This window comes from Halichoerus grypus, chromosome 3 (genome assembly GCF_964656455.1).
Source record: "Halichoerus grypus chromosome 3, mHalGry1.hap1.1, whole genome shotgun sequence".
Classification (NCBI taxonomy): Eukaryota; Metazoa; Chordata; class Mammalia; order Carnivora; family Phocidae; genus Halichoerus; species Halichoerus grypus.
In genome coordinates this window covers 61,774,471-61,790,578 of record NC_135714.1, presented here as the reverse complement: position 1 = coordinate 61,790,578, position 16,108 = coordinate 61,774,471, and positions in this window count along the sequence as shown.

The following is a 16,108-nucleotide window of genomic DNA, read 5'->3' as shown; positions in this document are numbered from 1 at the left end:
GTTCCTGAAAAAATTAAAAATAAAATTACTGTATGGTCCAGCATTCTCACTTCTGGGTATATATCTGAAGAAAATGAAAGGGCTCTCAGATTTATATCTGCACCCCCATGTTCATTGCAACATTATTCACAATAGCCAAGATATGGAAACAGCCCAAGTGTATGTCAACAAATTGATAAAGAAAACTTGATATGTTATTTTATATTATACACATACACACACACATAAATATGAATATTATTTAGCCACAAAAAAGAGAAGGGAATCCTGCTAATTGTGACAACATGGATGAATCTGGAGGACACTATGCTAAGTGAAAAAAGTCAGACAGAGAAAGACAAATACTGTATGATATCGTTTATATATGAAATGTAAAAATGCTGAACGCATAGAAACAGAGTGGAGTGATGGTTGGGGGCTTGGGGGAGTGGGAGTATATGGGGAAATGGAGGTCAATGTGTACAAACTTCCACCTATAGAATTAACAAGTTCTGGTTATAGCTAATACCATGCTATATACTTGAAAGTTGCTAAGAGAGTAGATCTTAAATGTTCTCACCACAAAAAAGAAATTGTAATTATGTGACAGGATGGAGGTGTTAGCTAAAACTATGGTGGTAATCATTTTGGAATATATAAATGGATCAAATCAACACATTGTACACCTTAAATTTACACAATGTTATATGTCAATTATACCTCAATAAAGTTGGGAAAAAATAAATGCAAATATAAAAGTCTAAAAAAGGGGTCTTCCCTGGCTGACTCAGTTGGTAAAGCATGTGACTTTTGATCTCTCAGTCATGAATTTGAGCCCCATGTTGGGCATAGAGATTACTTTAAAAAAAAAAAAAAAAAAGGTCTTCTAAACAACCTGAGGCAGAGACAGTAATGCTTATGCAATAGACTATTAGCTCCCTCCATGCTCAACACCCCTAGTCCATCAGCTCATCCCATGCTCCTTATTCTATTGGCTCCGTGTGCTCAGTACTCTTGCAGTCAGAGAGGGACAAGTAACTAGTTCTGACCAATGGGCTGTGAAGAAAGTAAGTATGTGTTACTTCTGGGCTATGGCAGTGAAAGCCCACATAAACTCTCTAACCTTCTTCCTCTACCTCTATAATTGAGACTCAGAGAAGAAAACCACAGGATCAAAGCAGCCTAGATAGCTGAGCCCTTGCATGGAGGACAGGTGCCCTAAAGAGCCATTTAGATCTACAGATGACTTTGCATTAGCAAGAATAAATCTTTGTCTCTTAAACAACTTATATTTTGCACCTGTTTGTTGCCATAGCATAACCTAACTTATCCTGACTAATACACAACCCAATAGAGCAATACAAATGCCCAATAATAGGGGAATGGTAAGTATATTATGCTACAACTATTTGATGAGTATTATACAGCCATTGGAGAGAAAGTAACAAAAACTATGTAACAACATAAGAATTATTATGATAATATCAATTGGAAAAAAAGTGGAAAATAAAAATAAGATTAGAAAGGCAGATGGGAATAAAAGGCAGGAGTTTCCAGTAAAATTGACAGAATGGATGAAATTGTGATTCAGAAATCTCCTTAAAATGTTTTTCCAGGGGCGCCTGGGTGGCTCAGTTGTTAAACGTCTGCCTTCGGCTCAGGTCATGATCCCAGGGTCCTGGGATCAAGCCTTGCATCAGGTTCCCTGCTCAGCAGGAAGCCTGCTTCTCCTTCTGCCACTCCCCTTGCTTGTGTTCACTCTATCGCTCTCTCTCTCTGTGTCAAATAAATAAATAAAATCTTTAAAAAATGTTTTTCCAGAAAACTGTTAACATATCAGAATTTGTGTATTTATAGATTGGGGTGGAGATGGAGGATGGGGTGGTGTTGCCAGTTGAGTCTAAACCCATATTCAGTTTGTTCAGATATATGTTGACTATCTGCTAAAGAAGTATTGATCAATGGCACTCCTCTTCCATTCTGGGGTACCATTATCTCCCACACCAGGACTCCACTACATTTATAGTTTTATCTTAATTTTTCAGCTTCATTGATTTCAACTTCTGTAGCTCTGAGTGAGGACGCACTGTTCTGGTTAATTTATCATCCTTTTGAAGTAGAAAGGGGAAATCCTTTAGTGCAGAATAGAAGCTATTTTATAGATTTGAATCTGCAAAAATTTGTCAATATTCCTTGAGAATATTTATTGGCTTTAATCAGATATAACAAGGAACTGTTAGCACTACTTTAAAAAAATTAAAATACCTTCAGGGACATTCAATGCAATTAGAAGTGTTGTCTCTGATAGATAACAGGGAACTCATCACTAAAACTGCTCTACTGTAAAACCTCATAAGAAAAGCTTTAAGAGTAAAAGTGAGAAGAGGACTGTCAAGGGGCTCCCCTTCTATCCCCCCCCCCCCGCTCCGAGAGCAAGAGAAACAGGGGACTGGAGCTTCTGGGTTCCACAGCTGCCCCAGAATGGAATAGTAGAGCTATCAGGTGGGCTCAAGTCTTAGCAATTCCTACCAGCTGGAAGATGGGTCCAAAAAGAGTGGAGATGAAGAAAGAAGCAAACAGAGGTGAGCAGCAAGATAGTGGAAGAAACATGTATAAAAATAGAGCAGGGGAGATATTTTGATGACTGGATGAATGTAGACATTTAGGAAATGTAGATATTTAGAGAAAATGATTGGGACGATTTCTACATGGTATGCTATATAAAACCCCAACAATAAAGGTCTGTACTATTCCTCAAGGCACCTGGAGTCATATTTGTGTTTTCACTTCCTATGATTCTGTACAGAAGCTAGGTGACTAGGGACTTGGATTTTATTCAGAATATTGATAAATAAACCCCTGTATAGGTGCAAATTAGTTTTACTTTGTTTGCTTTTCCAAGTCATCAAATCCTGAGTATCTCATGTGTATCCTTTAACACAGTATTTGCCAAAGTGGATTCAGCAAGTTTTGGGTTGTATAGGATTGTACAGGTTATTTTTTAATTTTTTTTAAATTCAATTTAAATTTGGGATGTATAGGATTTGGGATGTATAGGATTGTAGAGGTTATTTTTTAATTTTTTAAATTCAATTTAATTAACATATACTGTATTATTAGTTTCAGAGGTAGAATTTAGTGATTCATCAGTTGCATACAACACCCAGTGCTCATTACTTCAAGTGCCCTCCTTAATGCCCATCACCCAAGTACCTCATCCCCCCACCCACCTCCCCTCCAGCAACCCTGTTTGTTCCCTATAGTTAAGAGTCTCTTATGGTTTGCCTCCTTCTCTGTTTTCCTCTTATTTTATTTTTCCTCCCTTCCCCTATGTTCATCTGTTTTGTTTCTTAAATTCCACATGAGTGAAATCATATGTTATTTGTCTTTTTCTGATTGACTCATTTCGCTTAGCATGATACCCTCCACTTCCATCCACATCGTTGAAAATGGCAAGACTTCATTATTTTTGATGGCTGAGTAATATTCCATCATAAACACACACACACACACACACACACACACACACACACACACACACACACACACAGAGCACATCTTCTTTATCCATTCATCTGTCAATGGACATCTCAGCTCTTTCCACAGTTTGGCTATTGTGGACATTGCTGCTATAAACATTGGGGTTCATGTGTCTCTTTGAATCTTTATATTTGTATCCTTTGGATAAATACCTAGTAGTGCTATAGCTAGGTTGTATGGTAGCTCTATTTTTACGTTCTTGGGGAACCTCCATACTGTTTCCCAGGGTGGCTGTACCAGCTTGCATTCCCACCAACAATATAAAAGGGTTGCCCTTTCTCTGCATCCTCACCAACTTTGTTGTTTCCTGTGTTATTAATTTTAGCCATTCTGACTGCTGTGAGGTGGTATCTCATTGTAGTTTTGATTTATATTTCCCTGATGATGAGTGATGTTGAGCATTTTTTCATGTGTCTGTTGGCCATTTGTATGTCTTCTTTGGAGAAGTGTCTGTTCATGTCTTATGCCCATTTCTTGATTGGATTATTTGTTGTTTGGGTGTTGAGTTTGATAAGCTCTTTATAGGTCTTGGATACTGGCCCTTTATCTAATAAGACATTTGCAAATATCTTCTCCCATTCAGTAGGTTGCCTTTTAGTTTTGTTGACTGTTTCTTTTGCTGTGCAGAAGCTTTTTATCTTGATGAAGTCCCAATAGTTCATTTTTTGCTTGTGTTTCCCTTGCCTTTGGAGACATATATAGCAAGAAATTGCTCTGGCCAAGGTTGAAGAGGTTGCTGCCTGTGTTCTCCTCAAGGATTTTGATGGGTTCCTGTCCCACATTTAGGTCGTTCATCCATTTTGAGTTTATTTTTGCATATGGTGTAAGAAAATGGTCGAGTTTCATTCTTCTACATGTGGCTGTCCAATTTTCCCAACACCATTTATTGAAGAGACTGTCCTTTTTTCCATTGGATATTCTTTCCTGCTTTGTCGAACATTAGTTGATCATCGAGTTGAGGGTCCATTTCTGGGCTCTCTATTCTGTTCCATTGATCCATGTGCCTGTTTTTGTGCCAGTACCATATTGTCTTGATGATTATAGCTTTGTAATATAACTTCAAGTCTGGCATTGTGATGCCACCAGGTTTGATTTTCTTTTTCAACATTCCTCTGGCTATTTGGGGACTTTTCTGGTTCCATACAAATTTTAGAGTTATTTGTTCTAGCTCTGTGACGAATGTCAATGGTATTTTGATAGGGATTGCATTGAATGTGTAGATTGCTCTGGGTAGCATAGACATTTTAACAATATTTTTTCTTCCATTCCATGAATGTGGAATGTTTTTCCATTTCTTTGTGTCTTCCTCAATTTCTTTCTTAAGTGTTCTGTAGTTTTTAGAATATAGATCCTTTACCTCTTTGGTTAGATTTATTCCTAGGCATCCTATGGTTTTTTTGCAATTGTAAATGGATAGATTCCTTAATTTCTGTTTCTTCTGTCTCAGTGTTAGTGTATAGAAATGCAATTGATTTCTGTGCATTGATTTTATATCCTGCCACATTGCTGAATTCCTGCGTGAGTTCTAGCAATTTTCGGATTTAGTCTTTTGGGTTTTCCACATAAAGTATCATGTCATCTGCAAAGAGTGAGAGTTTAACTTCTTTGCCAATTTGAATGCCTTTTATTTATTTTTATTGTCTGATTGCTGAGGCTAGAACTTCTAGTACTACATTGAACAACAGTAGTGAGAGGGGGCATTCCTGTCGTGTTCCTGACCTTAGGGGAAAAGCTCTCAGTTTTTCCCCATTGAGCATGATATTCACTATGGGCTTTTCATAGATGGCTTTTATGATACCGAGGTATGTTCCCTCTTCCCCTACACTGTGAAGAGTTTTAATCAAGAAAGGATGCTGTATTTTGTCAAATGCTTTTTCTGCATCATTTGAGAGGATATGGTTCTTGTTCTTTCTTTTATTAATGTAATGTACACAATGATTGATTGGTGAATGTTGAACCATCCTTGCAGGCCAGTAATAAATCCCACTTGGTCATGGTGAATAATCCTTTTAATGTACTGTTGGATCCTATTGGCTAGGATCTTTCCAATAGGCATCCAATTTTGGCATCCATGTTCATCAGGGATATTGGTCTATAATTCTCCTTTTTGGTGGGGTCTTTGTCTGGTTTGGGGATCAAGGTAATGCTGGCATCATAGAAAGAGTTTGGAAGTTTTCCTTCCATTTCTATTTTTTGAAATAGATTCAGAAGAATAGGTATTAATTCTTCTTAAATGTTTGGTAGAAATGCCCTGGGAAGTCATCTGGCCCTGGGAAGTCATCTGGCCCTGGACTCTTGTGTTTTGGGAGATTTTTGATTACTGCTTCAATTTCCTTGCTGGTTCTGGGTCTGTTCAGGTTTTCTATTTCTTCTGTTTTAGTTTTGGTAGTTTATAAGTTTCTAGGAATGCATCCATTTCTTCCAGATTGCACAATTTGTTGGCATATAGTTGCACATAATATGTTCTTATTATTGTATTTCTTCAGTGTTGGTTGTGATCTCTCCTTTTTCATTCATTTTATTAACTTGGATCCTTTCTCTTTTCTTTTTGATAAAGCTGGCCAGGGGTTTATCAATCTTATTAATTCTTTCAAAGAACCAGCTCCTAGTTTCATTGATCTGTTCTACTGTTCTTTTGGTTTCTATTTCATTGATTTCTGCTCTAATCTTTTTTTTTTTTTTTAAAGATTTTATTTATTTATTTGACAGAGAGATAGAGAGAACACAAGTAGGCAGAGAAGCAGCAGAGGGAGAGGGAGAAGCAGGCTCCCCGCAGAGCAGGGAGCCCGATGTGGGACTCGATCCCAGGACCCTTGGATCATGACCTGAGCCGAAGGCAGCCGCTTAACCAACTGAGCCATCCAGGCGCCCCGTCTGCTCTAATCTTTATTAATTCTCTTCTCCTGCTGGGCTTAGGCTTTATTTGCCATTCTTTCTCCAGCTCCTTTAGATGTAAGGTTAGCTTGTGTATTTGAGACTTTTCTAATTTTTTGAGGAAAGCTTGTATTGCTATGTACTTCCATCTTAGGACCACCTTTGCTGTATCCCAAAGGTTTTGAATAGTTATGTTTTCATTTTCATTTGTTTCCATGAACTTGTTTAATTTTTCTTTAATTCCTTGGTTGACCTGTTCATTCTTTAGCAGAATGCTCTTTAACCTCCAAGTGTTTGAGTTCTTTCCAAATTTCCTCTTGTGATTGAGTTCAAGTTTCAAAGCATAGTGGTCTGAAAATATGCAGGGAATGATCCCAATCTTTTGGTACCAGTTGACTCTGGATTTGTGACCCAGGATATGATCTATTCTGGAGAGTATTCCATGTGCACTTATGAATGTGTATTTGTTGCTTTAGGATGGAATGCTCCGTACATATCTGTGAAGTCCAACTGGTACAGTGTGTCATTCAAAGCCCTTGTTTCCTTGTTGGTCTTCTTTTTTTATTTTTTATTTTTTTATTATGTTCAATTAGCCAACATATTGTACATCATTAGTTTTTGATGTAGTGTTCAATGATTCATTAGTTGCATATAAGACCCAGTGCTCATTACATGTGCCCTCCTTAATACCCATCACCTGGTTACTCCATTCCCCCACCCCCTCCCTTTTGTAACCCTCTGTTCCCCAGTGTCCAGAGTCTTTCATGGTTTGTGTCCCTCTCTGATTTCTTCCCATTCAGTTTTCCCTCCCTTCCACTATGGTTCTCTGCACTGTTCCTTATATTCCACATATGAGTGGAACCATATGATAATTGTCTTTCTCTGCTTGACCTATTTATGGTCAGCTAATCTTCAACAAAGCAGGAAAGAATATCCAATGGAAAAAAGACAGTCTCTTCAATAAATGGTGCTGGGAAAATTGGACAGCCACATGCAGAAGAATGAAACTGGACCATTCTCTTACACCTTGTTGATCTTCTGCTTAGATGACATGTCTGTTGCAGTGATTGGGGTGTTGAAGTCACCTACTATTATTGTATTATTATCAATGTGTTTCTTTAATTTTGATATTAATTGGTTTATATAATTGGCTGCTCCCAAGTTAGGATCATAAATGTTTACAATTTTTAGATCATCTTGTTGGATAGACCCTTTACATATGATATAGTGTTTCTCTTCATCCCTTACTACAGTCTTTGGTTTAAAATCTAATTGGTGCGATATGAAGATTGCTACCCCAGGTATCTTTTGAGGTCCATTAGCATGATAAATGGTTTCCTACCCCCTCACTTTCAATCTGGAGGTGTCTTTAGATCTAAAATGAGTCTCTTGTAGACAGCGTATGGATGGCTCTTGTTTTTTTATGCAATCTGATACCCTGTGTCTTTTGATTGGAGCATTTAGCACACTTACATTCAAAGTAACTATTGAAAGATAAGAATTTGGTGCCATTGTATTACCTGTAAAGTCCCTGTTTCTGTAGATTGTCTCTGTTCCCTTCTGGTCTATGTTACTTTTGGGCTGTCTCTTCACTTACAGGATCCCGTTTAATATTTCTTGCAGGGCTGGTTTAGTGGCCACAAATTCTTTTAGTTCTTGTTTGTCCTGGAAGTTTTTTTTATCTCTCCTTCTATTTTAATGACAGGCTTGCTGGATAAAGTATTCTTGGCTGCATGTTTTTTCTCATTTAGTACCCCAAATATATCATGTCAGCCATTTCTGGCCTGCCAGGTCTCTGTGGATAGGTCTGCTGCCAGTCTAATGCTCCTAGCCCCGTAGGTTAAAAACCTCTTGTCTCCAGCTGCTTTCATGATTTTCTCTTTATCTCTGAAATTTGCAAGCTTTACTATTATATGTTGGGGCATTTATCTATTTTTGTTGATTTTGAGGTGGGTTCTCTCTGCCACTTGGACATGAATGCCTCTTTCCTTCCACAGATTAGAGAAGTTCTCAGGTATGATTTACTCAAATATACCTTCTATCTTTCTCTCTCTTTTTCTTCTTCCTCTGGGACCCCAATAATTCTAATATTGTTTCACTTTATGGTATGGCTGATTTTTCAAGGCCTTCCCTCATGGTCGATTATTTGTTTTTCTCTCTTTTCCTCAGCTTCCTTCCTTTCCATCATCTTGTCTTCTATGTCACTGACTCTCTTCTGCCTCATTTTCCCTAGCTGTTAGAGCATCTATTTTAGACTGCATCTCAGTTAAAGCATTTTTAACTTCAGCCTGATTAGATTTTATTTCCACACTAAGAGATTCTCTAGTGTCTTTTATGCTTTTTTCAGATCCAGCTGGTAACTTTATAATCATTATCCTGAATTCCAGCTCTGACATTTTACTTGTATCCATATTGATTAGATCTGTGGGAGAGAGTATTACCTCTGGTTCTTTCTTTTCTTGTGAGTTCCTCCTTCTAGTCATTTTGCCCAGAGAAGAATGGATGAACAAGAGAACAAAATCAAAAATATCAACCATGACCGAAATGCAATACACATTAGACAAATCTGAAGAGGTCAGAAACCAAAAAAGAAAGGAAAAAGAAAAAAAGGGGGGGGGGCGGGGAAGAGAATATAGTCTCTCAGGTGGACAAAACCAGGTGATCTACTTGGTCCTGGGTGTATTTTGGTCTGTTTGTTAGAAGACACTAAATCCCAAAACCGTAAAGGAAGCAAAACTGATATATATACTAAAATAAAATTGAATGTAGTGAATGGAAGCCAAAAATGAAGAGTATATCTATAAAATGTAAATGTAAAAATGAAAGTTAAAAAAGGACTTAAAAAGAAAGAGTTGACAAAATAAGACACTAGTTGAAAAGGAAAAAGAGAAAAAAGAGAGAAGGAAAATTTTAAACTGAAAGAAAAGAATCATGAGAAAAATTCTATATACTGTTTTCCCCTATCACTGGAGTTTTGCAGTTCTGTGTGCTCAGTAAACTTGGTATTCACCTTCTGTTCCAGCTGGTGTTCTGGGGAAGGGGCTGCTGCATTGATTCTCTGGTATCTTTCCTGAGCAGAGTTGCACCGCCACTTGGCAGTGGGCTGGGCTCAGTGTAAGCTGCTTCTGGTTGCTCTATGTGGCTTTTATTCCCTGAAGGCTTTCTGAATTGCTTTAGAAGATGAAAATAAAAATGGCTGCACCCTGATCTCCAGCCCTGGAGCTGAAAGATCACAGCCCCCTCTCTTCAGTAAACCCTCAGGGAAAAGCCGTTTTCACTTTTGTCTGCACCAAACTCTGCAGACTCCTGCCATGTGTGCCCACACAGATCCTCCCAGGGGAAGGTGGAGGGTCGCTGTGTTTCTACCCTTTGCTGAGCCCTTGCATGGAGAGTGGTCACCTAATCAGGCTGTGGGTCACAGTTTATGGCAAACCGAGCTGACCATAGCTAGTTTCCCTGACCCAATGCTTGGGAACTCTGCCAGCTCAGGCGCCCCCCCCCCTTTTCTATGATCCTCGGGATCCTGAGACTACACTGTCCCCTAGGATTCTGTCCTGCTTTACCACCTGAGCACCTTTCAGGCAGGGATGTCTTTCACTGGAGCAGATTTCTAAGGGTTCTGATTTTGCCCTCTGGGGCTCCATCACTTTCTGGTAGCCAGCTTATGGAGGCTCTCTGTACCCACCATTTATCTTCCAATATATGCCCTCAGATTCACTTCTCTGCACCTCCAACCTTCCAGAAAGTGGTCGCTTTTCTACTTGTAGAATTCTAGTAATTCTTTTCTTACATCTCAGGTTGAATTCATAGGTGTTCAGAATCACTGGATAGTTTTCTAGCTAAATTCAAGGGACCAGATGAAATGAGGTTCCCTACACTTCCGCCATCTTGCCTCTCTCCTCTATATGACCATTTTTGTCAACAGTTTTAAGCAGCAGTTGAAATTCAAAGATTATTTGGTCTTAGAGACCAAGGAGAAATTAAAAAAAAAAAAACAGCAATAACAAAACAAAGTCAAGTGGAATATGGAGATATATGTGTCATGAAGTACTATAGAGTACTTAACTGGGTTTTTAATCCCTCTAAGATTTTGTGAAACCTGTTTTAGGGAAAATTGAGGTTGGGAATGATATCAGATGCCTTTTTTCTTTAGATTCAGTTCTTATTGGGGTCATTTCCTTGTGTGTATTAAATAAATAGCCTCTCTCCACACAGGGCTGTTTGCTGTCACACTTTTTCTTTTTTCTTTTTTTCAAGATTTTATTTATTTGACGGAGAGAGACACAGCGAGAGAGGGAACACAAGCAGGGGGAGTGGGAGAGGGAGAAGCAGGCTTCCCGCGGAGCAGGGAGCCCGATGTGGGACTCGATCCCAGGACCCTGGGTTCATGATCTGAGCTGAAGGCAGATGCTTAACGACTGAGCCACCCAGGCGACCACTGTCACACTTTTTCTAAAGCTTCTTTTAACAGGCTATGGAAGGATACAAGTGATGCCAAAGTAAGGAAAATGACCTTTCTTCTAATTGGCATTACGTTGTGGAGAAGATTTATTGAAATACTTAAAAGATTAATTGAAAATTAAAGAAAAACAAATGTGAGGGATTTTGTCCAAGAAGAAAAGCTTATGAGTTGTTTTGTTTTGTTTAAGGTTGAATGGTTGCACATTTTTTCTAAAGTGTCAGGGTGCTGTACACCATTCAGGAGAGTACTAAGTACTTCTTGTATTAACTGCTCTTCCTCTCAATAGAACCCTAACTTTTAGTTGGTCACTTAACCACCTTGCTAAAATACTCATTTGTAGTTAGATGTGATGAAATGAGTAAAATCTGACCTATGATATATAAATGGAATTTCTGGTAAGTCACCTGAAAGGTGCTCAAATGCTTTTTTTCCTTCCTCTCTCTTGTTGTTGGGAACATGGGCATATTGGTTAGATATCCACCCACACATGGGATTATGAGAATGAGGGTAACAGCTTAGGGATGGCAAAGAAGTTAGAAGGAGCCTGAGTCTCTGATGACTATTCAGGTACTGTATAAGCTTGGGACTGTCTATTCTCCTCTACTTTTATGTGAAAGAGAAAGAACTATCTAGCTCTCTTGAATCACTGTTTTTCTAATCTCTGTTACACACAGGCAAACCTAATCATAACTGATACAAATATTAAGATTGTTTATTATGTTTAATACAAAAAATATAGAATTTCCTTGCAGCAGTTTTTGTGTGTTCGTTTAAGGAAAGTGCATGGCAGAAAGATATCTTCAGCTTCTAAAAAGTAAGTTAATGAAATCCATATTAAAAAAATGAATCTAGACTTCAGTCGAGAGTCAGTCTCTTAACCGACTGAGCCACCCAGTTGCCCCTGGAAATGGAGCTTTTAAAAGCAGTACTTACTGTTAAATGAGGTCACAAGGGTGGGGTCCTAATCCAATAGGACAAATGTCCTTACAAGAAGAGGAAGAGATAGCAGGGATGCTTAAGCACAGAGAAAGGCTATATGAGGTCAAAGTCAGAAGGTGGCCATCTGCAAGCCAAGGAGAGAGGCCTCAGGTCTAAGAACTGTGGGAAAAAAAAACAACTGTTTCTGTTGTTTAAGCTTATTCAGTCTGTGGTGTTTTGTTTATGCAGCCCTAGCCAACCAATATAGATAGCATATAGTTTGGTCTTGTTTTTAATCTAATCTGTCAATTGCTGCCTTTTACTTGGAGTGTTGAGACTGTTTACATTTAATGTAATTATTGGTTTGGTTTGAGTTACATCTACATCTTGCTATTTATTTTTCATTTGTTTCTTCTGATTTTTAAAGTTATTTATAGTTCCTTTTATTGCTAAGTAGTATTCTAGTATATTCAGCATACAATAAAAAATTACTATACATGAAAATAAACAGGAAAATGTGATCCATAGTAGAGAAAAAAATATCTGTCATGATCAAAAATAAAAGTCATGTGTTACTTTTATTTATTTGTTTTTTTAAAGACTTTATTTGACAGAGAGAGACGGAACACAAGCAGGGGGAGTGGGAGAGGGAGAAGCAGGCTCCCCACACGGGGCTCGATCCCAGGACCCCAGGATCATGACCTGAGCTGAAGGCAGATGCTTAACGACTGAGGCACCCAGGCGCCCCCATGTGTTACTTTTAAATGATAACTTTTTTCATAGAAATAAAACTGTAGAGATCTCCTATGAGCACTCAAGATTTTTTGACTAGGACCGCATAGCAAATCAGAGCTGGATCTCAGATGCAACTCAGAAATCTGTTCTGTTTTTCTGATTGTATTACAGTCTATGATCATGGAGTAATACAACATCAGACTCAATTATATATGTAAGCCCAGTTTCCAAATTGAATAAAAATTCAACAAAAACTATCACTTGAAACATTAGTCTTTAAATTACTATAAATCCCAGTTTTTTAGTATCTGTTTCTTTTAGTCAATTTTCAGATTTTTCTTTGAAAAATCTCTTAAGTACTTCAACTTAAAACTTTTGGAACAGACTTCTGATCTTATCAAGCCATATTCCTTTCTAATATTTTATAGTGAAACAATTTTAATCTATTGCTAATTGTAATGAAATATATACAGAACAAAATTTACCATTTTAACCATTTTAAGTGTACAGCTCAGTGGCATTAGGTACATTCAAATTATGGTTTCTACACCCAATTAAATACTATTCAACAATAAAAAAGAAATAAACATATGTGTAAAAAAATGGATGAATCTTAAAAAGATTGTGTGGTACTGTTAAATTTCTGTTAAAATTCTGTCTTTCTCTTAAACCTTTAATGTTATCATGTAATAATAAAAAAAAGGAAACCAGTGCTATAAAAATCCATTTTATCGAAGAGAGATACCACAAAGAATCTCATACAGGGACAGTAGTTTCAGGGTTGTTGCTATGTTCCCGTAATTTTATAATGGTTCCTTTATTTAAATGGGAATTTCAAAGGGCATGGGAGAGAAGAGGGTCCATATTCCATATTGCCTGACACTATCATGTTCTAGCAATGTGCTTTAAACATTATTTTTCCTTCAGAATTTCTAATTCCACATAGTAACACACTGTAACTTTAAAGGATTTAATCCAAATGTGTCAAGTATGTTCAGAATGGCTCTGTGGCCTTCTGATCTCAAAAAAAAAAAAAATAAATAAATACCATAGTCAGTGAAACAGTGTGATATGCATATTGAATTAAAGTACAGACATTAACTGTCATATTTTTCAAGAATGATTAACGATATGGGAAAATATTTATATTATGATAAAAGCAGCATAGAGTCTAGTGTCTTAGAGCAAGTCACTCAAACCTTTCCAATCATCATTTTTCCCATGAAAAGAATGTTTAGGAAAACTTAAAGTTAATATAGAGATATTTATCATCCTGTCTCTTTTATAACCATGAAAAGTTCAGAAGAAAGAAAATTTGCTCTGAAGTTTTTTATTTAGTGGACACTCCACAATGTCTAGATTCAACTACAAATCTATTCTTCCCTGAAGTCCCATTTTTTATAAGATGGTATAGATTATGGTAGTTAAGGGGCTCTAGGGCCATACTGCCTGGGTTTAAATATTGGCTTGTGGCGCCTAGGTAGTTCAGTCAGTTAAGTGACTGACTCTTGCTTTCAGCTCAGGTCATGATCTCAGGGTCCTGGGATGGAGCCCCATGATGGGCTCCTCACTCAGGGTCTGCTTGAGGAATCTCTCTCTCTCTCTCTATATATATATATATATATCCCCCTTTGGCCTTCCTCCTGCTCCCTCCCTCTCTGTCTCTCAAATAAATAAATCTTGAAAAAATAAATATTGGCTTAACTGCTTACTTATTGTAAATCCTTGGTAAATTTTTTAAACTCTTACATTTAAATTACTTAAGCTTAAATTCTGAGATTACTTAAATGTAAAATAGGGGTGATAATAGTACTTTCCTCAAAAGACTTGTGACAATCAAATGAATGTCTACAAAACACTTAGAATAGTAGAGTGGCACATAAAAGCTTTGAATAAATATTAACTTTAAAAATAGTAACTGCCCAATCATGCATCTTTAGGAAATTCTAGTTCAGCAGCTTCTAAAATGGGTCCCAGTGATCCCTGCCATTTTTTACTCATACTCATGTGTAATCCCCTTCCCTTTAGTGTGGGCTGGAGAGGCTTCCTAATAATTAACAGAATATGGGATAAATGATGGGATGTCACTTCTGAGACGGGGTTATAAAAGATGGTGACTTCTGTCTTGCTTGTACTCTTTTTCTCTGGCTCTTTTCACTTGCTCACTTGAGGAACTGAGGCCCTCAGTCCAACAGCCTGCCAAGAACCAAATCTTGACAACAACCATGGAAGTGAGCTGGGAAGAGGGCTCTTCTTTATTCAAGTCTTGAGATGATTGCAGCCCCTCTGACAGCATAATTGGAACCTTGTGACAGACACTGAGCCAGAGGACTCAGCTAAGCTGCATCTAGATTCCCGACCCACAGAAACTGTGACATAATGTTTGCTATTTTAATCCAGTAAGTTTGGGATAATTTGTTATGAAGTAATACATGACTAATACTAATACATATTTTGGTACTAGAGGTGATGTGCCTTAGTAACAAATACTTAAAAATTTCAGAGCTGCTTTGGGACCAGGCAGTGGGAAGAGGCTGGAAAGATTTTGAGGAGTACAATAAAAGAAACCTAAGTTGCCTTGAAAAAACTGGCAGTAGAAATCTGGACCTTGGGGATGCTGCCTGGGAGGGATCAAAGGGAAGTGAGAAACATGCTATTGGAAACTGGAAGAATTCTTGTTATGTATTGGCAGAAAAACTGTCATCTGCACTTATATGGGAAGCAGAAAAAGTACCTATGAACTTGGTAACATAGATGAGATTTCCAAGAAGAGTGTTGAAGGTGCTAGTTTCTTTTTGCTGCTTGTGCAAGGAAGGGAAATGCAAGAAAGCAGAATGGTTAATCAAAAAAGAGACAGAAAAAAAAAAGAGAGACAGAAATGGATGGTTTTGAAAATTCTCCTCCTCCCCAGAGAATAAAAAATGGTAAAATTAAGAAATGGCTTCTGTGTACTGTCAGAAAAATGATCTAGAGATAAAGCCAAGGAAGTAACTGTAACATATTCAGACTTCAGAAGGATTGAAAGACCAGGTCATTATTCAGTTCACAAAAGGACACTTAAAGAGAAAAAGCATGCATCTCACAGGCCCCAGAGAAGCTTACACTATCATCTCAGCCTTCTCAGCAGGAGCACAGTGTAGAGAAGAGCTTATTTAGAAGATTATGGGTGCAGCATTTGTTTAACAGTGTGAACACCAATGCATTTCACAGAAGTCCTAGAAAGTTTTAGAGAAAACTGTATCCACAGATATACCGCTGGCTTGGATTGAAAGGGACAGGGAAGGACACAATGAAAAGAGGCAATTAGCCCTCCAAAATTCTACTGGTGGGAAGCAGGCTGAGAAAATTATTCAGTTACAAACAAATGCTACTTTCCATGAAAAAGGAAGGATAACTCCAAGGGGGAACCGTAGCCCAGAGAGTAGAGCTGAGAGCCATAGAGAATTATTCTTGGGCCTTGAAAACTAATGGAGGAACCTCCAACATTTTCCTTGTTGAATTTCAAAATTCTATGGGCAGTGACTCCTTTGTGTATCTCGTTTTCCCCCTTTCTGGAGAAGGAGTATCTATAGTGATTACCCTATGCCTGTACCATCATTG